Source organism: Biomphalaria glabrata, chromosome 17 (assembly GCF_947242115.1).
Source record: "Biomphalaria glabrata chromosome 17, xgBioGlab47.1, whole genome shotgun sequence".
Lineage (NCBI taxonomy): Eukaryota > Metazoa > Mollusca > Gastropoda > Planorbidae > Biomphalaria > Biomphalaria glabrata.
Window position 1 is genome coordinate 24,943,103 of NC_074727.1, and position 24,204 is coordinate 24,967,306.

Below are 24,204 nucleotides of genomic sequence, written 5' to 3' on the forward strand. Positions count from 1 at the left end.
CAATGAAAGAGATAAGACAAGAGCTTTGGGACCTAGGTTTAAAACCCGTCGGTAGGAGGGAAACGCTCACGGCTCGTCTGCGGCAAGCTCTGATCAATGAAGAAGAAGATCCGGAGAACTACAAATTTGAAATTGAGCCTGGGATTGTTGATATCATTGGCAAGATCCAGGACTGTGGGGATGCATTTAAGGAACAAATGAACACGATTAGGATCATGATGGGGAACATGAGTAGGAACATAATGTTAAACAAAGTAGATGAAAGTGTATTGCAAGTAGAAGGCCAAAATAGACCAAAGTGATAGAATTGTGTCGCAAGCAAAAGGAGGAATAAACTCGTTAGGGAAGGAGCAGTTGCCTGGTCATGACTGTGGCTGCACAAACAGTGGTGATGGAGGCGCTGGGGATTGTGACTATGTTGTGGGCAAGTCTGGCGGCGATGAGTTTCAAGACGAGAAACGTGACAACGATTGTTGCGACGATCTATAATGGGATGTGCCGATTCGAAAGGAAAGAGACAAATGAAGAAACAAGAGAAGTCTGTTATGTGCCTGAAACTTTTGTTCCTGGTATACCTGCAACGAGCCGGACAGATCAAGACAACGTTTGGTCTGGGTCCAATCTTGCTGGTGTGGACCTTAAAGACCTCTGTTTATCTGTCAGTACCTTTGACGGGAACTCGAACCATGAAAGCCTTAAGACCGTTTCTGATTCATTGCCTTGGATGTCGTCGGGTGAAATTGCAAATACGGGCCCCAACAATGGCCGAGACAGACACAACGAATTGGACTTTGGCAGCGGCATAAGAGAAAACTCGATGCCTGGCAACTGCATCCAGGCGATTGACATGAACTGTATATGCGGCGCCCTGCGGGGACAGTGACCATGCCAAGAAACCCAGCTACAAGATCTGAACTTAACAAAAATGTGTACTTCTGCCCACTTCAGTGAGAGTGACATGAACGGTGGGGAATTAATTCCAGCGAAACCTGATGCTGTGGTGGATGAACATTACAAGGATGCTTCATGGGCATACCTTACAGATGAAGCTGAGAAAGACTATGTGCTTGAAACCATGGCTACCAGTGGGCCTACAACTGTGTCACGACACATCCATGGAAAAGGTCCGCTGACTCAGCGTCTTGGAACAACAACCCTGGAATCTACAGTGATCGCCACGACCTCCATTTGTGTTACGTGGCTGACAACTCTGACCTCCACTAACTCTCCCTGTGTCAGCTGGCTGGCATCAGCGGCTATCGTCATGAGGTCGAAGCAGCTACCACGACATCGTCTCAAGCGTAGGCTGGCCAACTGGAAGACGTGGAAGCGACGACCGCGGAAAACTGTGCAGATGGCTTCGTGGGCAACAGGCACCCTAACGTCTGTGGTTCCCACCGATCGACCTCCACCTGAACTGTCAAACCTCCACTGCACTGTTTCTTTTCGGGACGAAAAGCTCTAAGAAGGGGGCAATGTTATAACTCTGCAATGCGCACAGCCATGCAGGCTAGTGCTAGAAGGTACGCACTGTGATAGACTAGACCTAAAAGAATGTAAACATTAGAAAGAGAACGATTTCCGCCCAAGTAGAGAGCCAATATGGAGATGCTGTACTCAAGGCCCTTTGTGTACCTGTGATGTCGTGTAAATAGACATATATGTGCCTCGTTGAGTTGCCTACTTTAAGTTATTACAATATGAACATAAACAATGTCAATAACATTAATAAATCTCCGACCTAACAATATAACAGTATCTGTAACACTTAGATATCCTTTCTGAAAAGGTTGGTTATAATATTTATACACATACACACACATACAGGTTCAATGATTTCTTAAGAAAGTAGATATTGACCCGAACTCATTTTGGAATTTTTTTTGTAAATGCAAACATGAGCGACGGTGAAACCACTTCCAATCCGAAACAAATAGCGTATATGTTCTGTTACAGTAGATGGAATAGAAATAGGCCATTTACTGGCTTAGAAGAAAGTCGTTACAGTGTAACTTCTTAAATAGTCACGTTCAGATATTGAATATAGCAGATAAACACAATTTAATTTTGGGGGGGGGGCGTAATCATTATGGCTTTTAGCAAAACTTCTTAGATTGATATAGTATAGAGTGATGCTAAGCAAAACTTCTTAGATTGATATAGTATAGGCCCCCAGGGTAATGCTAAGCAAAGCTTCTTAGATTGAAATAGTATAGAGCAGGGGTGGGCAACATTTTTGTATCAAGGGCCGTATTAAAAAAAATTGGGAATGGCGGGCCGTATATATAATAATAATAATAATAATAACTGTGTAGAATGTCTTTTAAAATTCATAATTACACATTATTATATTCACGTTTCATTTTTTTTTCAACACTTTACGCTGAGGAATTACGGCAAGAGTTAACAATTTTTTAAACCAATTTTACGATTTTTCTTTTACACTGCTGTTTTTTTATATCACAATATCCTCACAAAAATACAGTTGCACTTAATGTGCAGTATCTTACTTTTTACAATCATGCATAATGTCCCGGAACTGTGGAACTAGCCTAATAGTTTTTACCCTTGTGACTGCTGTTACAAGGATGGCTGCCTGATCGTGCGGTTTGCGCGCTGGACTGTCGTTCAGATTTATCGATGGTCCAGGGTTCAAACCCTGCCAGCTCCCATCCCCCATCGTCTTGCGGGAGGTTTGGACTAGGAAGTAATTATCTTCAACTCTGAAGGAACATCCGAAACATGCAATACAAACAAACAAACAAATTACAGTCAGTCAACATCGACCAGTGATTATACTTGTTTAGTTTCCACACACACACATATGCTTGTTCACTGAATGGGGCAATATATAATCCGTAAGTTAAATGTCGGGACGGGAGAAACCTGCCCTTGTGAAGCATCACCAGATAATGCTGACCATGTCCTTTAATGGTGCATACTAAATCAAAAGACCCGAACAAGACCCTGACCCCAAAACTCTCATATAGAACATACATTATTCGTAGAACTGCCTGATCTGGAAACCATTGCGCGGTTCATCTCAGATAGAAAATTACTGATCTGAACCCTCCAACATGTAAATTGAGAACGAAGAAGAAGAATAGATGTATCTGTGCCCAAATTGTATAAACTGCGGCATCTGGCACACATAAAACTCCCGTGGAAGTACTGACTTAAACTTCTCTTTACTTGGAGTTATGTCCTCTGGAGCTGAAAGCTTTTGCGCTAAATGGTGAGCTGATTTGCCTTGCCCATGCCTAGGTGGCAGATACATTGTAATACTTTGTTCCTAAATCGGAACTACCTGTGGTTATAACTCCTAGCTTTATTAATTCTAATGACTATGACAATCTGATCAAAAATGTAATGAAATTTTATGCAGCTTTGTGCAAACTTTCCTATTTAGAGTTTATGGTTGGGATATTTTTTAATTAAAAAAAAAACACAAAACAAAACAAGTTTTTCTCAGTCAAAGATAAGATCGAGTTCCATCAGTTGTTGCACTTGCCATCTTGTTCCAAGCCTACCCAACACTCAACACAGTTCTTCATAGCATTGAATAAATACTGGCCTGAGTGTGTGTCTTCGTTTACTTGAAACATGTTATAATGAGACAGTTTTAATAATTTATATGGATATTGTTTTAAATATATTTCCATTTTATATGTATATACTGTGGACACACCTGATTTCTGTAGGTGTCGGCGGGCCGCATAAGACACTCCGGCGGGCCGCATGTGGCCCCCGTCCGTATTTTGCCCACCCCTGGTATAGAGTGATGCTAAGCAAACTTCTTAGATTGATATAGTATACAGATAGTATACAGTGATCAATCTGATTATAACGTCGTGGCCGTGCTTTTTAAAAGTAAAAGGTTGGACTTTTCTCTGATCGATTTGTGTTTTAAAAACGGTTTTAACAACTCCCATTTCGGACATAAAAGTCGGTGCATTAAAGTACAGAAACAAAATTTATTTTGAAGTTTGGATTTTTATTGTAATAATTTAGTATCAAAATAAAATATTACAGCGCATAATTTTGGAGCTTTTCTGCAATGCTTCTGGGATACGGGATACGTGCCCTGCCCAGCGTAACTGTAAAACTATAACCAGTTTCTCTAAACTGTCTAACTGGAAATTGTCACTTTATGGCAGGCATGTCAAACACGGCGTTTGCGTGCGTCCCCCTTAGCCACCTAAAAATTATCAAAATAATGTTGAACTTTTACGCTGGAAAATAAGAGATGACAAGCTACTTGATAAGTAGTGAAAGCAATTTAAACTACATTTTGTCCAATTTATTTGCAGCCATGACAAATAATTTAGTGAATGTGATTTTATGAAGGAGTGTGTCGTTAAAGTCGAAGTAATTTGTCCAGAAAAGGTGAAAGCATTTAGGAAATAGCGTTAACTACAAACACTGTGGCAGATACAATAAATGACATGTCAGATTACGTGAATAATTAAAGATTTTGAATTATTTCATTGGCTCTCCTTGAGTCAACTGATGTAACGGGTGTAGCACAGTTGGCTATATTCATAAGGGCCTGTGACAGGAATTTTGAGATACATGAGGAGCTACTTGAGCTTTGTTCTATACATAACACCACAACAAGCGAGGATGGTTTTGAGAAATTAGAGGAGGTGATATTGCAGTACAATTTATCTTTGGTAAAGCTAGCTAGTCTAACAACGGATGGCGCACTAACCATGAAATGAAATGGATTTGATGCAAAGTTACTTGCAAAAAAAAAAGAGAGACTGATGCTAAGTTTAAATTTCCACATTTTTAGTACATCATTCACCAAGAAACATTCTGCGCAAAGCAATTACAGTTCCAACATACCATAAGACCGGTTACAGTCACTCACAATTTTATTCGTGCCCGTAGTTTAATTAAATCATCGCCAATGTTCAATGTTTCTGGATCACATTGGACACGAATTTGATTGTGTTCCCTACTACACAGAAGTCCGCCGACTCTCATGTCATAAAGTATTGAGATTTTTTGCACTGCGTGAGGAAATTGTATTGTTTCTGAACATGAACGGTGAACCTGTTGAACATTTCCAAACTGACGAATGTGTTCAGGATTTGGCATTAGCAGTTGATCTCGCTGGTCACCTGCTAGACTTGAATTTGAAACTTCAAAGTAAAGACAAAATTGTTACAACTGCGTGTGATCATGTGAAGTACTTTCAAGCAAAATTACGACTGTGGATTGACCAAATATCAAGAGAAAATCTTGTTCACTTCTCAACGTGTTAGGAACTAAAAAGACTAAATACGGCTGCAACATTTGGTAAATATTTCTTACACCTGGAATCGTTAGTAGATGCTTCCACTGGCCGTTTGCGTGACTTCGTTCTGTACGAGCAAGAATTTTCTTTGTTTGTATCTCCATTCTCATTTGATCCTGAAAATGCTGCTGGTAATGTGCAACTGGAGCAGATAGAATAGCAGTCAGATTCTTTGTTGAAATCGAAGTATATAGAATTGGTACGTTGAATTGCGGAAATTTGCAGCCAGAATTCTTGCTGTTTGCAAGCACTGATCTCTGTGAGCAGTTCTTTTCCATAATGAAAGCTACAAAAGCATCTCACCGTTCGAGATTATCTCATCAATCTTTGTCAACAGTAATGTGTCAATGGAAAACAAACTTCAACATGACATTAATAAACTTTTATCCTATAAAAGATTTCAAGCATCATAACAAAGAAAATAATGCGTAATCATATTAATTTGTAATTACTAAATAGTACTACAAATTTAGCTAAGGGACAGGTATGCCATTAATTTTTGTATTGTATTGTATTGTTTCTAATTTACAACTAATTTTGCAACTGATTTTTGGCTGCGGCCCCTCAGGTCATATTAAGTTCTTATACGGCCCATACACCTTAATGAGTTTGACATGCCTGCTTTATGGTGTGGTCCTACCACATGATGTCCATGATGGAACGCAAACATCTTTCCATTACAATCAGAACACAAAAAACTATTAGCGGTCTTTCCCCTTTCGGGGGCCACTAAAAAGGGTATTCACAGAAAAAAAAATACAATGCAAGTCATAACTATTCGTCGCTTTCAATTTGTGTTTTAAGAATGTCTGGAAAAAGAAAGATTTCAATTGCTCTTCCAAACTCCTCCCTCACATTTTACTCTACCCTTATTTTAGTTTCAATTGCTCTTCCAAACTCCTCCCTCGCATTTTACTCTACCTTTATTTTCGTTTCGCTCTAGGAAAAAAAATTCGAGCATTGTAAATGAGGTTCTAACAAAGTAGTGGAACTCTTACAAGCACATATGTTGATTTATTATGGAAGAACAAACGATACCAAAAACTTGGCCGAGGTCTGTTTATTGTTATTGTGCTTTGTTTGATTTATAATTGAATTGCGGATAGACGTGTAGGTGGCTTTTACTTTGTTGGCAAGGCTAATATAGCCTACCCTACAATAAGATGGTGCGCAAATGTCTAATTAGGCCAATTGATTCATTAAAACGTGTTCATGTTTGCAAATAAATGTTTTAGTGTACTGTTGTAAGCCATTGACGTAATCGGTGTCAAATTTTTTTCCCCCCTGTGACGTCATTCGAATACCTTTCATTCATAAAAAGATGTCTAGCCAAAATTAATTTTACTTTACATCTTAAATTAAATGTGGTGATTTTTTTTAAAATTCTAGCCATGTGTAAGGACCTTTTACAACTGTATCGTGTTGTTAATGTTTTGTATTCTAGACATGTGTAAGGACTTTCAACAGTTGCATCTTTTGTTTTTGTCAAACACTAAAGTACATTAAGTGGTCAACTAATAATAGAAAGACAATGCAAGAGGCTTCATTTTCATTGCAGTGTATCACGTTGTTATAAAGTCCCAGCTGTGACCTGGGTGAATAATAGAATTGTGTTTCCAAAGTCATACATTTCCGGAAACTATAACTAACACGTACACAAGAGTTAAAACAATGTGTACAAATACACTTCAGCTCAAACAGAAGGTACAACTATACTATATATCAAACAATGTGTACACATATACTTTTATTCAAACAAAATTATAAATATCTATACTATAAAGTAGAATGTGAGGTGTATGTATGTTACTTATAGACATCAAAACCGCTTGACCAATCTTGATAAAACTTGGCAGGAATGTTCCTTGGGTACCAACTTAGACCTTAGTGTATGTATCGTAGCCCTAAAACAAACTTAAGACCCTAAAAAAAAAAAAATAAAGTTGTCCGACTCTATTACAGCTATAGTATTTTATGGATCTAGGCCATGTCTACAATGTTGAGATAGAAAAGATCGAAAGGATTTAGATCTAGATCTAATTTTAAGAAATACACTTTGCGCAGATAGTTTTTTACTTTGACACATGAAAATACAAAAGAAGATCCATTGATTTCACTATATAATAAAATTAACCTTCAATTTTGTGTTTCAAAAGCATTTTTTGCATTAATTAGTTCGTTATATCTGTGATTACAGATTTCCTGGCGAACATTCTTTCATTAGACAATACCGTAATGAATCGCGTACTAAAAATTAATTCGTTTAATTGTTTACTTTATAATCCCATCCCTAGATCTAAAACTCTAATTCAACACTAAGATGATAAAACTTCTCTTCGCACAGATAGTTTTATACTTTAACACATGAACATACTAATTATAGTCCATTCATTTCATATTTTGATCAAATAAACATTCAAATTTGGTTTTCTAAAGCATTTTTAAAAGACTACATTCGTTTACGAAAGCTGCGAAGCCTAGTTGAGATAGGCCTAGATCTATATTCATTCATGAATCGCGTACTAAAAATTATTTCGTTTAATTCTTCACTTTATAATCCCATTCATTTAACAAAGCTATCGCTCTTTTCGTTTTTAATAGATATGAATGTATCGGCTTCGGGTAAACCCATTTTTCGCAAAACTAATTTTATTTTCGTAGCAAAAGAGAAAAAAACTTGAAAGGATTATTAGCTAAGTTTAACATACATCTAAATCCACTCCACTAGATTAGTAAACACAAACTTAGACCCGCAGGCCGCGGGTAATGTCAGGCTAGTATATTATATATCAAACAATTGGTACTAATATACTTTTATTCAAACAGAAGCTATAATTATATAATTCATGAAATAAAATGTACAAATATAGGCTTCTGCATAAAAACATATGAACTATCCTACAGGTGGCTGAGTGGTTAAGCACTGGGGTCCTGGGTTCAAATCTTGGTTGAAGACTGGGATTTTTAATTTCAGGATTTTTAAGGGCGCCTCTGAGTCCACCCAGCTCTAATGGGTATCTGACTTTCGTCGGGGAAAGTAAAGACGGTTGGTCGTTGTGCTGGCTACATGACACCCTATTACTTGTTAACCGTTGGCCAAAGAAACGGATGACCTTCACATCATCTGCCCCATAGATCACAAGGTCTGAAAGGGTGAACTTTACTTCTTTGTATCCTACATTAGATTATTTTACCCAATATATCAAACAAACCTGTAAAACAGTGGTCTTCAACGGGGGCGCTATCGTCCCCCTGGGGGCGTTTTCATGAAATTGGGGGGAGCTGGGAGCCAAAGGGGCGGTAGGGGGCGCTGGACACAATAGGGGGAGGTAAGGGGGCGCTTGGCATAAAGAGAAAAAGAAGAAATTAAAAGTACACTGAAACAATACAAATAAAAAAAATTCTTCAAAATTAAAGCTGGCAAACTAAATATAGACAAATTATAGTTAGCTTGCTTCTAATTTAAGAACAGAAATAACATTAGAAATTGAGTTCGGGAATCCCATATTCTATTGTTAAATTCTTACTCTGTTGCTGTAATCGGAAGGTATCTATTGTCCTTAGTTCTTGCGCGCGTGAATGTTTATGATTTGATGAACAAACTAGGTCCCCTAACCCCCTTTTAGATTATAGTTTATTTTATCTACATACATTAATATCACAGGCGGATCCAGGGGGGGGGGCGTTAGGGGCGATCGCCCTCCCCCCACTCGTCCGACCCCTCCCCCGAAGGGGACGCTGGCGAATTTTAGTATAGAATTCATACAATTTGTTACTTATGTTATAATATATACTATTTATATTTCAACCTATTTTTAGATTATTTTGCCCCCCCCCCCATCTAGTATGTTGGCCGATTTGGTGGGGTCGGAAGCGAGTGGGGGGGGTCCAATTTATTTGTAGAAATCACAACTTGCTAACAGAATCAATTAAATAAATATATATATGATTAAAACTTGTTATTGATATTTCAACCGATCTTTATATTATGTCGTTCCCCTGTTGGCCGATTGGGGGGGGGGTACTAATACCTCTACTGCCCTTCCCACCTAAACCCTTTGAGTGGGGGGGGGGGGGAGGTCCTATTTTTATGGATAGATCATAGTTTATGAACAAAATTAGTTGAATATCTATATAATATAAGCTCCGTACTGATATGTGAACCCTTTGTATTAAATTGTTATGAACATAAAGATAACAGAGTCGAAAACCATGCCCGCTTAGTATGGCTTTAATACACTAAATGACTACACAACACATATTTCGTGAACACATTCTTACGGACGAGTTACAAGCACATGTAAACATAAGTACGACAACTGATACAGCATATAATATCCATAACAGTCCCACCACACTCTAATCTCAACATTTTATGATTAGTAAATATAAAATGAAAAAGGGTTGTACCAGGTGGGAGTGGTGAAACATGCAATCACCTTCCCCCCATCGGACAAACCAATAGTTTTTCTCTTTGTATTATAGTTGACAAATTACAAAACATAAAAAAAAATCTGTCACTTCTATGCTAAAAATTAAATTCATATATCGAGTCGCCCAACCCCTATTCTTTAATGCCAAATGCAATCATTAGCAGAAATTATAAAAAGGAGTGAGGATTAATCATTTTCACTCTACCGCATTCTACCCTTTCCAGACAAAATATGGCGACAGAGTTTATGTTATTTCACATGAATTTTTTATAATTTTTGTAAGAAAGACTTTGCTTTAGAAAATTTAGAATTCATATGAAATTTATCTGTATAAGAGTAACGATTGAGATGAGTTCTAAACTCAGGTAATCTTTTAGTAGTCGCCTTTCTCCAACCTTTACTCAATCTTCTGTTTTTCTAGTTAAATAAATTTGGGACTATAACTCACAATTTGTTCTTGAATCCTAAAAATGCAAAAAAACTTTAGAGTGGAGTCTAATTGGTGTCCACTTCATTTCTCCTCCCACTTCCGAAATTTTTTGTTAGAGCTTTGAATTCTAGTTCTGTAACAAAACAAAGTTACAAACATGCCTATTGAACAAAATGTATCACTTACACATGAGCTTTTTTTAAAAAATATTATTTATTGAATATTTTTTTACGGCTGCGATCCTCACAGCCTTAATCTAAATATGTGGGGTATCTTATCTTTTCAAGGAACGAATCGGTTTTATTTGCAATGTAGTAAAGGCCTATACATTCATATTAGAATATTTTTCAAGTACAACATTATTCAAAAGGTTCTTTTTTAATAGGATGAATAATGAGCTGTAGATGTCAGGAGATTACATTACTGCAGTGAAGAATGCAAGAAAACGCTTTTAGCGTCAGGGCTTCGCCCAGAACCTCACTGATAAATAATGAGGTGTCAAGAGAACGCGTTTCTGCGGTGAAAAATGCAAGAAAAACGCTTTTGGCGTCTCGCCCCGAACCCCATTGGTGAGGCTTGGTGAGGCTTACAGCGCTCCCCATACCCCCAAGCTTGCAAGAGAAAGGCCTCAGCGGGGCTGGTTTTTTGTTGTTGTTTATTTCGCAGAAGGTTGAGAAACACTTCTTTTTTTCCCTTCTCATATATATATAGATATAGATATAGATATTTATATACATATAGATATATGTATATATAGATATATGTATATATAGATATAGATATATATATATATATATATATAGATATAGATATAGATATTTATATAGATATAGATATATGTATATATAGATATATGTATATATAGATATAGATATAGATATTTATATAGATATAGATATATGTATATATAGATATAGATATAGATATTTATATAGATATAGATTTATATATATAGATTTATATATATAGATTTAGATATAGATATAGATATAGATAGATAGATAGATGTAGATATAGATAGATAGACAGACAGATAGATAGATAGATAGATAGATAAATAGAGAGAGAGATAGATGTAGATGTAGATGTAGATGTAGATGTAGATATAGATAGATAGATAGATAGATAGATAGATAGATAGATAGATAGATAGATAGATAGATAGATAGATAGATAGATAGATAGATAGATAGATAGATAGATAGATAGATAGATAGATAGATAGATAGAGATGTAGATGTAGATGTAGTTATAGATGTAGATGTAGATGTAGATATAGATGTAGAAATAGATATAGATATAGATAACCCTAACCACGTACGCACATTTATGCAAAGGGTTAGGGTTTACTGGGCGTCAGGGTTAAGGTTTGGAAAAAAAATCGCCCCCCCCCCACTCCAAAGTTCTGGATCCTCTATGTAAATGTTAATATTAAAATACAATTATAAACAACATTCAAATAGAATTATTTAACTTTTTTTTTTACAAAAAACATTGTTACGAAAACTGGCTGTATGCAGATATAAATTTTCATGACTTTTAATGCCACTAGACGGCATTTTCAGATGAGGTTATAAAACCAAGTCGGCTTCACGAGCATACAGCAATATCCGACAATAATGTAAGAATATTCATGAACTATTATAAAAATCTACTATTCAAATAATATGAAAAAATAAAAAACGCCAAAGCAGGATATGTTTTAGCGGCCTCTTAGAGTGCAGTTTTTCACATAACTATGCAAACCCAGTTGCTACCTACATATTTTCCCGAATTTTATGCAGACAAAGCCGTTAATCCTCTGGCGATCTATTTAAGCTTTCTTTCCGTCTCTTGCGCCTGTTTTCAACAATGGCTTTTCTTTGAGTCTCAAATGTTTGTCCGCCACTTTTGTGAGAGCTCTCCAACTGTCTCTCTCAGAGACCAGCTACTTTCCTCTATGCCAGTGAGGGCGAAATGGCGCCTGAGTGGATCTTTATAGCGCTTACGGGGGGGGGGGGAGCACCTCTGTAATGCCGTCCTTCTTTAAGCGCGCTAAAGAAGATTGTCTTTGGCATGCGGTCGTCTCCCATGCGGGATAAGTGTTATTGACAGTATAAAAATTAATAAATAAATGACTTGTCATTCAAACTTGCCTTTTCACGGTTTTTTAGAAGTGTTTTTTTTTAGAGGGGGGACGCTGGCGAATTTTTTAAAGAAAAAAATACGAAAAGGGGGCGGTAGGCTAAAAAAGGTTGAAGGCCACTTATGAGAGGACAAGGTGTCGAAATCGGCCTAGGCCTTTCTCTACCGTCCGACCCATAAATCGTATATCATAGGATCAGCATCCAATTATAGGCCTACCTGTCACAAAATCTTATGTTAAGTTTGTTAATGTATCGACAACTGTAAGCATGCTCTATATAATTAAAAGAAATATAGACCTCATGCTGATTTTTAATCTCTAAGTGTGTAGGCCCTTAAAAGGATGTAGCCTACTAGTACCTCTTTCACAGATGTAGGCTATTAAAAGAAATTTCTATAAATCAAAAATGAACATAAAACTAAAATGTTATTTAACCTTGGTTAGGCCAATAATAGAATATGCATTCTCTGTTTGGGACCCCTCAACTCAAGAAAATATTAAGAAACTGGAACAGACATAAAATAGAGCAGTGAGATTTATAACAAACGAATAAACTTACCTTTAGTAAAATCACTAAATTTAGAAAGCCTTCAGGACAGAAGACTCAAAAGTAAAGTAGCAATCATACATAAAACACTGAACCATAATCTTCAAATACAAAAACAAAATTTAATAAAATACTCTGAAAGATACAAAGATAAAGGCACATTCCTCATCCCATATGCTAGGACAAATTTGTACAAATACTCCTTCTTCCCTAGTGCTATTAGAGCATGGAATGGGTTGCCTGAGCTAGCCAGGAAAACCGGTGACTTGGCAGAATTTAAGTCACTGGTTAAAATGCATGACTGAATGCATGACGCGTAGGACGTAATCATCTTCTTTTTGGAAGTAACGTCTGTATTATATAAGATAAGATAAGATTAAATTATTTTGAAAAATATATTAGATTAAAGTATAACACTGTAGAGCCAATACAAAATTATTTTTTTTAACTCGACGCTCAAAGTGTCACTTTTATAAGAGAATATTATAAAACATTGAACAATTTAATAGGTGCGATAGTGGTATCGATGTGGCCTTTTCGGTGGCCCTACCAGGCCATTTGGATACCGACCCTACGGGCATTTGCCCGAATACCTATATAGCCAGTTCACCCCTGGTGTAGAACTACCCCTTATAACAACAAGTACAACTACTCCATATATCAATTAATGTGTACAACTTACGCATATATCCATCAATGTGTACAGCTACCACATACATACATCAATGTGTACAACTAGCACATATATCCATCAATGTACAGCTACCACATATATCCATCAATGTACAGCTACCACATGTATCCATCAATGTGTATATCAGAACAACATGTACAACTATTACAGTTCAAGTACGCTTACCAATTAGACATTGTTTCAAGCAGAATATAAAACTATACTAAAGATCCAGACATTTCACTAGAGTACACTGTGCCCAAGGCTGCTTTTTAATTTAATACTAAAACTATTTTGAAATGCTGATCAGAAATGTTAAGAAAATATTATTTATTTATTTACCTTACAGTGTAATGCCATAAATCCAACAACTGAGCGAAGTGCTACTCCATATTGTTTGAATGTAAGTGTGTGACTCCAGTTATTATCCATCATAAAGACAGAAATATCTACAGAAATATCTAACAATATGTTAGCTACAGCAGCACAGTACAACCTGATTATCTCCCTTGCGCCAAGTCACTTCATCGAACTCGTCACTGGGTTCAGTTGATAGTTCACTTTGTAAACATGGCGTTAGACAAAGTTCATACTTTCTGTGAAGGGAATAGTCTTATCCACCATTCCAATATCTAAGTCAATTATTTAACACATTACTTGAGCATCTTCTAACCTTTAACGAGGACTGTATTCTATATTAAGCAGACCAGTCAGAATCGGAGGTTGTCAGAGAGTGCGGAAAGGGGGGGGGAGGTTGAAAATGGAAGGGTGGAGCTTTGTGGTCGGGTGCCTCGCGCTGTCACGACATCGACACACGGCGTTTATATATGAAGAGGGGAAATTGCTGAAACTCAATAATAACAGAAATACACAACTTCAATTGATTCCATTGAGTCCCATGGACGATCCATTTTAATTGACGAAGAGAACTTTTAGAAATGTTAATGATATATGTAGTCAAGCAGCACGCTAGGATTATTAAAAAGTTGTCCAAATTATTTTTTTTTTCTTGACAAAAACGAAAAGTTTTTATTACAAGGCATTCAAAAGATGAAGAACCTCAAGCCCCCCCCCCCCCCAAACACTGTTGGAACAGATCTAAATAGGGCTTAGTCCATTATAGACTTTGACGGATTTGTAAACTACTGTCTTGTGCCTTCAGAGTCAAGTCTCTAAGTAACATGCACAACAAGATTGAGACATGGATATGTGTAAGGCGTAGGGCGTAAGGCTTAATTATCTTCTTCTTGGGAAAAAACGTGTCATTTAGAAAATGAATAAATAATAACTTGTAGGCCTACACCTTAATCAATAATAATAATAATAATAATAACATAAAACCTTCACACTCAAACCCGTCAATAACATGGGTTTTCATTTGATGATGGTGATTGATGACTAAGCGTATTGTTGTTGTATTGTTGTTTGCTGCAGTTTTCGTTGTTTGCTGTAGTTGTAGTTTTCTGTGGTGGTTGTAGTTGCAGCCCTATTACCGGATATTTCAAATTTCTTTCACGGCCATTCTCGCAGAGCATCAGGTGAGAAGTTATATAAGTCGCATCATTTCCTATCAAAGTAAATCTGCGCATACCGTTTCGCGCATGCAGAAGTACACTGTCAGACTTCCGCTTCAGCCATCAATGAACTCACTTATCGAGCGACAGTGTGCCAAGCAACATTTTACCTTGTTCAGCCTGGAGACGACGCATTCACTGCAAATGTCAGACAGAGCGTGGAACACGCGTAACATAAGTGAATGTCAAATCGATGGTTAGCCGTCATTTGTTTTGTTTTTTTTTAAATTAAGGCACCAAAATCGACACTACAAAACACCATCTGACACCATCTTTAACTCTTAAACTTACTACATAATCCTTATAATGTTGTTACATCGACAAACTTCTTTCACTAATCTTGTTGTTAACTCAGTCGTAAACAAATTTAACGCGTTAATCTAAAACAAAACAGCTTGGATTAAACATTCAGTTGGAGATCAACCAAAAGATTTAAGAAAAAAAGCAGATAAAAAAGCAAAATTAAAAAAAAAACATATGGCAGCCTATTTGCGTGATATGGATGGTTGGATGGTCGTGTGTTTTGTGGATGGTTGACTGGTCGTGTGTTTGTGGATGGTTGACTTGCCGTGTGTTTGTGGATGGTAAACTGGTCGTGTGTTTTGTGGATGGTTGACTGGTCGTGTGTTTTGTGGATGGTTGACTGGTTGTGTGTTTTGTGGATGGTTGACTTGCCGTGTGTTTGTGGATGGTTAACTGGTCGTGTGTTTTGTGGATGGTTGACTGGTCGTGTGTCTTTTTGGATGGCTGTCTTGCCGTATGATATGGATGACTGTCTCTTCGTATGGTATTTATAACGCCTGGTGGAGTGACTTACGCTTCAGAACTTCTTCATGATGTTTAGAGTTTCAAACCTGTCCATTTTAGTTGCATACTTTGTTCGTTGTAAACAAGGTTCAAGGTTAGGTCGACTGCTCAGTGCTTACTCGTGTAAATATTTTTTAAAATACACATGACTATTACGAACATTGTTATCACAATTAACATAATCAATAACGAAAACATCATTCTAAACATCATCTTTTACATTCGACCATCATCTTAATTATCAAAAGTATCGACATGGTAGCAATTATTCTCATTATCATTATTTTCCAACCTCTATTGTTAAGGTCATCTGTTTCTTTGGCCATCAGTTAACGAGCCCGTCAGCACAACGACCAACCGCCTTTACTTTCCCCAACTAAAGTCAAGTACCCATTAGAGTTGGGTGGACTAAGGGGCGCCAAAATCCCAAAATTAAAAATCCCAGTCTTCATCGAGATTCGAACACAGAATCCTAGGTTTGGAAGCTAAGCACTTAACCACTCAGCCACCACGCTCCCTTCTTCTATGCCTAATAACTATAAATAGCATGCTTTATCTGGTGTGCAGAATAATGTAAATGTATGTGTATAAGCCGCTTTTAGCTTTGTGCAAAATGTCCGTTTGTCCGTCAGTCCGTCTGTCACACTCAGATCTCAAAAACTAGAAGAGAAATGAAAAATCATATTTCATCATGAGTTGTGGCTTGCAAAGTTTAGGCGCAACGGCTACTTTTTGTTTTCTAAAAGCAAACAGTTTTGTTTTTAAAATTAATTATGCAAGCAATGCTTTTAATAAAAATACGCCACTTCTAAAACAAATGTAAGGGAGATTATGTTAACATTATGTTTAAAAAAAAAAAAGATAATTTGTGTGTTGTTGTTGTTTTTTTTTTGCATCACTTATTCATACTTACCCTGAAATCGCTGACCTTGCTTCAAGGGGTGACTTAGCGTACTCAATACTAAAAATGTGAAAGGCTTTAAAAACGTTTTTCCTGAGTTGTTTCCCATGAATTTTCATTTAATTATAAAAGAATGTAGGTTAGTGTTTAGAAATGATACTTTCTTTCTTTTGTAAGTAGCAGAACATGGTAGATACATGATTTGAATCAGTTGTTTTTGGTGAGTTGCAAATTTGCTGTAGATTTAATCCAATGTTAGCAGATAAAATGAACTTAGACATTTTGAAATAGTTTACTGGTATACAATTATGAGGGGAAATTGTAATTAAATGATTTCTAAACAGGTTTTATGCCTAAGGTAGAGTCAAAGTCACCCCCTTATATGTGTTGCATTTTTTCTTTCAGATAGTCATGCCATCAGTGTCCAAAACGAAGCGGAGCTGACATAAACATAAAGATAATGATGTAGAAACTTTATTAAAGCTATGTAAGAGTGAAAACACAAACAGGGAGCAAAAATTCAGCTGGCAATGAGAGAAGATTAAAAAGAAAAAATATTTCTGTTTGGGCTATTCGGTGAGATTGGCGCAAGAAGGCAACATCCTTCACAGCCAACATTCTCAACATCAGCTAGGTTCCAAGGGAATGAAAATCAATGAAAATAAAGCTACTACCATTGAAGCACTTATATTCCAGCAGTGGGGAAATAAATTCTGGGTCAGATGAGTGGAAACCTCAACCACGAACAAAGAATTTGTCTATAAATGTCTTTGATTTTAACTGTTTAACAGCTAAAATTTTGTGATGCCTTTTATTGCCTCTTTATTAAGAAATGTCTTCATCTTAGAGAAAAGATTTTCTGTTCTAGTTACTTCTAAAATACATGTATTAAGAAAATAAAGTTCGAAGGCAAAGTCACCCCATTTTACCATTTTTGAAAAAATGGCATTTAAGCCCCCAAAAGATTTTCCCTATAATGTACTGACTTTATTTAATGTTTTTATTAAAGTACAGACATCCACTCTGTAGAAAAACAAGTTTATAATAGTTTAAGTGTAGGCTACTTAAAGTATGGGAACATTAAGTTGGAAGTTGAAAAGTGTGCAAAGTCACCCCACGGTACACTAGGTACTGAAAGGAAAATAAAACATTTACGTTTATTTATAAAGGCTAAAAATGCATTTTCTATGTAAAACTTTTACGACATAATTTAAAATCGATTTTCAATGCAACGACTTTTGTGCAGTGGCGTGCCGTCCGTACCCACATACTTTAAATTAGTCTCCTCAAAAATGTTTTAAATAATTTGATTTTTTAGTACCCCGTCAGGGTAAAAGCCACTTACTTTTGTGCGTTTCGTCTGTCGACCTGTCTGTCCGTCATGTTTTGCGATTGCAAATCTGATTTAAACTTTAATTTTCCTTCTAGAACATCGCAATATTTTTTTTTAGAATAGGTATGTTCCGCACGGCTTGGTGAAAAGCAAATTAATGCCAACGAATGTTTGATATTGCTTTTGTAAATTTTCTTGCTTAAGCGTCGCAAAATCTCATGATAAAAAATAACTCGTTCCGGATTTTTTAAAAATAAATAACATATAAACACTAATGGAAACCTCTAATCTGACTTATATTTAATTGCCTATAAAATTGTTCCGGATATTGTTTTCTAAAATTTTTTTATCAAATGATTGTTTGAAATCGTAATTCTGACTTATGTTACACTTAATATTCTCGGGGAATACATTTATATATTAGTACTGTAAGATTTATTTCCCTTCATCAATATTTAAAAAAAAAATTAATTACCATTGTTAATGAAATAATTTGTTAATGTCTGCATTGATTTATAAGAAGTTAGGAACAATACATATTTGTAAAAGGTTTCAACTTGATCCGAGAATGTGAAGTTGGAAAAATATCGTGTACAAGTTTGTACCAGACAGACAATCAGACAGAGTGAGTTGATATAAGCTTTCTAAAAATATAAAACAGAAAAAGGCACACTTCTATGTACTTCTATGTACTCCTATTTTTTATGGACTGAAGTACTTCAATGTACTGCTATGTATGACTCTGAAGTACTTCTATGTACTCCTATGTATGGACTTTGAAGTACTTCAATGTACTGCTGCTATGTATTGAGTCTGAAGTACCTCAATGTACTGCTATGTATGAACTCGGAAGTACTTCAATGTACTTTTTTTAATGGACTCTGAAGTACTTCAATGTACTGCTATGTATGGACTCTAAAGTACTTCTATGTACTCCTATGTATGGACTCTGAAGTACTTCAATGTACTGCTATGTATGAACTCTGAAGTACTTTAATGTACTGCTATGTATGGACTTTGAAGTTCTTCTATGTACTCACTCCTATGTATGGACTCTGAAGTACTTCAATGTACTGCAATGTATGGACTTAGGTGAGGTCCTCACAGTGAGGACGAAATACCTTGAAACAATTTGACAAAGAAATAAATAAATGAGTTTGGAAATTTTTGTTCTATTCTAGAGGACCTAAGGGTGTCAATTGTTTATAATGATTTTGTATCGTGGAAAAGCGTCTGCCATGAAATATTTTATCGAGAAATGAAAGCTGTATTTGAGGGCTGTAAGAAGGTGTTTTTTTTTCTACAATGATAAATTATTTCTTTCGTATTATGGGTCCCTTGTGGAACCTTATTGCTGCTTTGGGATGGCTGCCTGTTCGTGTTGTATGTTCTCTTTCTTCTTGATGGTCCCGCGTTTGAATCCTGCCAACCGCTATCCTCCAACCTCCTGCGAAAGTCCTGGCTGGATGTAATCATTTCTAATCCGAAACATAACACACACAAAAACAACCCTCATGGGCGTAGGCTTCTTTACTTACACGTAAAATCCTGGTCACACCTGGTGACTGGAAGGTCGTAAAATGAAGTACTTGAGAAGGTGAATATCAATACACATTACCTCGATGTAAATACTGTTACAAACGTTTGTCCAATTCGAAGAGATGGGGACATATGACTAACCTCTTTGGCAAGTTAGAAAAATAAATATGTTAGGTACGTTGTAAAAAAAAAAGGAAACTCTTCTGTGGTCTTTGATGTTAAGTTTAACTATTTCTATGGCAAATGTTTACCATGGCGTTGTGTGGCCTGTACAGGCAACCATTCTTCCTTACTAATTCCAGCTTGGGGAACTCGAGTAGCATCATTGGAGAACCTCCTTAAACGAACCAGTCAGGGCTTAAGGAACTTTTAAACCGCTTGACTTGAGCTTGGCCACCTATCAAGCGGGCCCGAGTTCGAATCCGGACTGTGTTTGCTGAGAACCTAAAGGCTGCAAGGAAAACCTTTCCAAGATACCTCCCACACACACACACACACTAGACCTCAAGAGCTTGGACGAAGCACACTGTAAGTATTAAATCTGCGTTACATAAAAGGTATTAAATAAAACATCTTTCAACTCGTTCAATTTTTTTCACCTCATTAAAATCTTCCAACTCATTCAAATCTTCTAACTTATTCAAATCTTTCTACTCGTTCAAAGCTTTAAACTCATTGAAAAGTTCAACACACTCTAATCTTTCAACTAATTCAAATCTTCCAACTCGTTCGAATCTTTCAGCTCATTCAAATCTTTTAGCTCATTAAAAGTTTTAGCTCATTTAAATTTTTCAAATCATTCATATCCTTTATGTCATTCAAATTTTTTAGATCATTGGAATCTTTCAACTCATTCAATTTTTTCCGATCATTCAAATTTTTCAGATCATTCAAATTTCTCAACTCTTTTAAATCTTTTACATAATTCATATCTTTCAACTCTTTCAAATCTTTCAGATCATTCAAATTTTTCAGATCATTCAAATCTTTCAACTCTTTCAAATTTTTCAGATCATTCAAATTTTTCAGAGCATTCAAATCTTTCAACTCTTTCAAATCTTTCAACTCTTTCAAATCTTGTTAAAGGGACTACGATGAATTTTGTTTCTCTTTAGCGAAACTCGACCCTGGCAGCGCCAGAGAATGACTACTCGTTAATTTCTAACATAATAATAATAATAATAATAGATTTTAATCGCCCGGATCTGCTGTTCATCGATAAAAAAGAAAAAACCGCTACCATTATCGATATCGCCGTACCACTGTCTCATAATTTAAGAAAAACTGAGATAGAAAAACAAAGAAAATATGGGAACCTAGGCTTGGAGATTAAGCGTCTATGGAAATTGTCCAAAATAACAATATACCCCATTGTTATATCAACCGAGGGGATAATAACAACTGACCTCACAGACACCTTCAAGGCCCTTAACATTCCTAGGATCATCTTCGTTGCCTGTCAGAGGGCGGTACTGCTGCAGACCTGCCACATCACCAGAAAATTCCTCAGTGGAAACTGTTAAAGGGACTACGATGAATTTTGTTTCTCTTTGGCGAAACTCGACCCTGGCAGCGCCAGAGAATGACTACTCATTCATTTCTAACATAATAATAATAATAATAATAATAATAATAATCTTTATTATCCGTAAGGAAATTTGTCTTACAATTTGTGCATTACACCAAACAAAAAACATTATAACTATAAGAAACCAAAGTGTACATTCACACCAGACTCACTCATAATTTACATGTGACAAAGTTTATACCAGGTTGTTTTTATTTAATGATTTGATTGCCAGGGGAACAAAAGAGTGTTTGTGTCTGTTTGTCTTTGCTATCGGTGTCTTGTATCTGTTTTGTGATGGTAAAATCACAAAATCCTGACACAAAGGGTGATTCTTTATTTCGAGGATCTTGTTAGCTTTTTTATGGATGTTTGTCTCAAACAACTGCCCAAATGGGTTTGTTTTTTGCCAATGATTTTGCCAGCAGCATTTAGGATTCTATAAAGTTTATTTTTATTTTTAATGCTCAGATTGCCATACCAGGCAGTGATATTGAAACTTAAAATATTGCAGATGTGAGCGTGATAAAACATAGCCAAGGCCTTTTCGCTAACATTAAACGAGGACAGTTTTCTTAGTAATCGTAATCTTTGCTGCCCTTTTTTGCTGATATAATCAGTATTTGCAGTAAAATTTTGTTTATTGTCTAGGATAGTACCCAGGTATTTAAAGGGTATTTAAAAATGATCCAATGCATAGAATACAGTCGCGTCAGCTTAACAGTACATACTAATATATCAAATATATAAATCTTATTAAATCACATCCACATCACAGCGGGTAACAATAAACTTCAAAGTTGCTACTTGACTCTCTAATTCCAGAGAAAAACTATCAAAATACGTGTACTGTCTCAAAAGACTACTGGATACGACTGCTCAAAAGATACTACTTAACTCAAAGTTACTACTCGACACTCTAAGTCACTACTGTCCGCACCGGACCAGAAGACACTACTGACTGAACTAAAAGTCAATTAAGTCATCCTTACTTCCTGTTTCTATATCAGGAGTGTTACGTGTCTTTTCACCCTCTTAACCTGAGGTGAACATATAACAGGCTGTGAGACTGTGACACAAATAGTGAATAAAATATATGAGAAATGGACAAGCTCTCATCTGAATCACAAGAAAAATGATGCCTATTATATGCTATCTCTACAAGATTTAATCTTTCGACTCAGGACCGGATACCACAGAATGAGACAACATTGTACCGGAAACTCAAAATTGGAATCAGTGAAATCTGCCCATGTGGAGTGTCACCAGAGAATGCTGACCATGTCTTTTAAAACTTCTCTCTTTACCAAGAGGCCCGTACAAGACATTGGCCCCAAAACACACCAATAGAAAGAAAACTATATGGAGAGCTCTCTGATTTGGAAACCACAGCGCAGTTCATCTCATATATTGGTCTAATCATCTGAACACTCTAAAATGAAAATTAAAAGAAGAATTCAAATCTTTTAACTCATTCAAATCTTTTAATTCATTCAAATCTTGTGATTCATTCAAATCTTTTAATTCATTCAAATCTTTTAACTCATTCAAATCTTTTAACTCATTCAAATCTTGTGATTCATTCAAATCTTTTAATTCATTCAAATCTTTTAACTCATTCAAATCTTTTAACTCATTCAAATCTTGTGATTCATTCAAATCTTTTAATTCATTCAAATCTTTCAGATCATTCAAGTCTACTTTCTGTCGACATTCAGTCCCTACAAGTGTCTCCTTTTATCAACCCGCACGTGTAGTTTAAATATAGATTATTCGATCATTCCCTAAAAATAGCCTTTCAGCTTATGCTATTAAATCATTTCAAAATGTAAAGTAAAGCAGCGAACAACTTGATAGAACAATGGAACCCATGGGCGTAGCCAGGGGGGGGGGGGGTTAGGGGTTCCGGATGTTTGTATAAATAGTAAAAGACAAAGAGAATTTCAGATAAATGTAATACGTTAATTAAATTTTTTGGATGGTCTCGTATAAAAATTAGATGTACTACAGCCATGTGGAGAGATTTTCATACTTTACTTTGGTGTTTGGATTCTGTTTTCCTTAAAAATCGGAACATAATATTAACGATAATTAGATTTTTTAATGTTTTAGGTAGAAAGTTAAATGTACTGTAAGAGAGAAGTGGGTTAAAATATTTTTCATAAAAATCCGTAAAAACATTATTTCGTAAATGAGAAGATTATTTGTTTATTAATTAGAAGAGGGAGTTCAAACAATTATTTGGCGTTAGTAGATTTTTAAATAAATTCGGAAATTTCTAGCGACGATTTGTAAGAAACAAAATCCGGAACTTGCTTTATCGATTACAAAACTTCTATGTTATGTTTCAGCAAGAAAATTAGAAAATTAAATGTCTAAAAAGTAATTTTCAGTAATCAATTCTAGTAAATTACTTTTTTTTAAGCCCTGAACAACCTATTGTCGATATTTTAAAAATTTGTTTAAAGATGAAAATACGGAACAATTTGATATTGATAACCAAATTATAGTGACGCATTGTCAAATAATATAAGTGTAATATTAGTAGATTATGCGATTTCAAACAACCATTAGCATAATTCATGTTTTATAAAACAATATCCGGAACATTTTTACACTTAATGAAATATAAGTCAGTATAGAGATTTTGATTTAGCATTAATATGCTATTTACATAAAAAACGGAACAACATATTATTGATAATGTGTTTTTGCAACGTTTAAGCATGGAAATTGAATGTAATATAATTTGAAGAGCAAACAAACATTTGTTGGGGTTGATTAGTTTTGCACAAAAAAATCCGGAACAATCAATTTTTAGATACTGAAAACTATTGAGATGTTACGGGAGGAGCATTAAAGGGTAAATCAGATTTTCAATAGCTTTTAGAGTTCTACAGTTCAACAGACAAAATGCACAAAAATAATCTTCTTTTATTCGGATGGGGGCACTAAACAAAAAATAAATAAAAT

At 35.8% G+C, this 24,204-nt stretch overlaps 1 protein-coding gene across 2 annotated transcripts in view; it reads right to left on the reverse strand.

Moving 5' to 3' along the window:
* LOC106050602 (galactoside alpha-(1,2)-fucosyltransferase 2-like) overlaps positions 1-14,237 on the reverse strand; it is a 44,312-nt gene extending 30,075 nt beyond the window's left edge. Inside the window, exons 1-2 of one of the 2 annotated variants that reach the window (XM_056015073.1) lie at positions 13,853-14,237; positions 10,184-10,298 (exon numbers count right to left, since the gene is read on the reverse strand). The gene's annotated coding sequence lies outside the window, so the exon portion shown is untranslated. The remainder of the gene's footprint in view (positions 1-10,183; positions 10,299-13,852) is intronic. The other variant, XM_056015071.1, reaches the window with a different exon arrangement.
* Between the last annotated feature and the right edge of the window lie 9,967 nt (positions 14,238-24,204).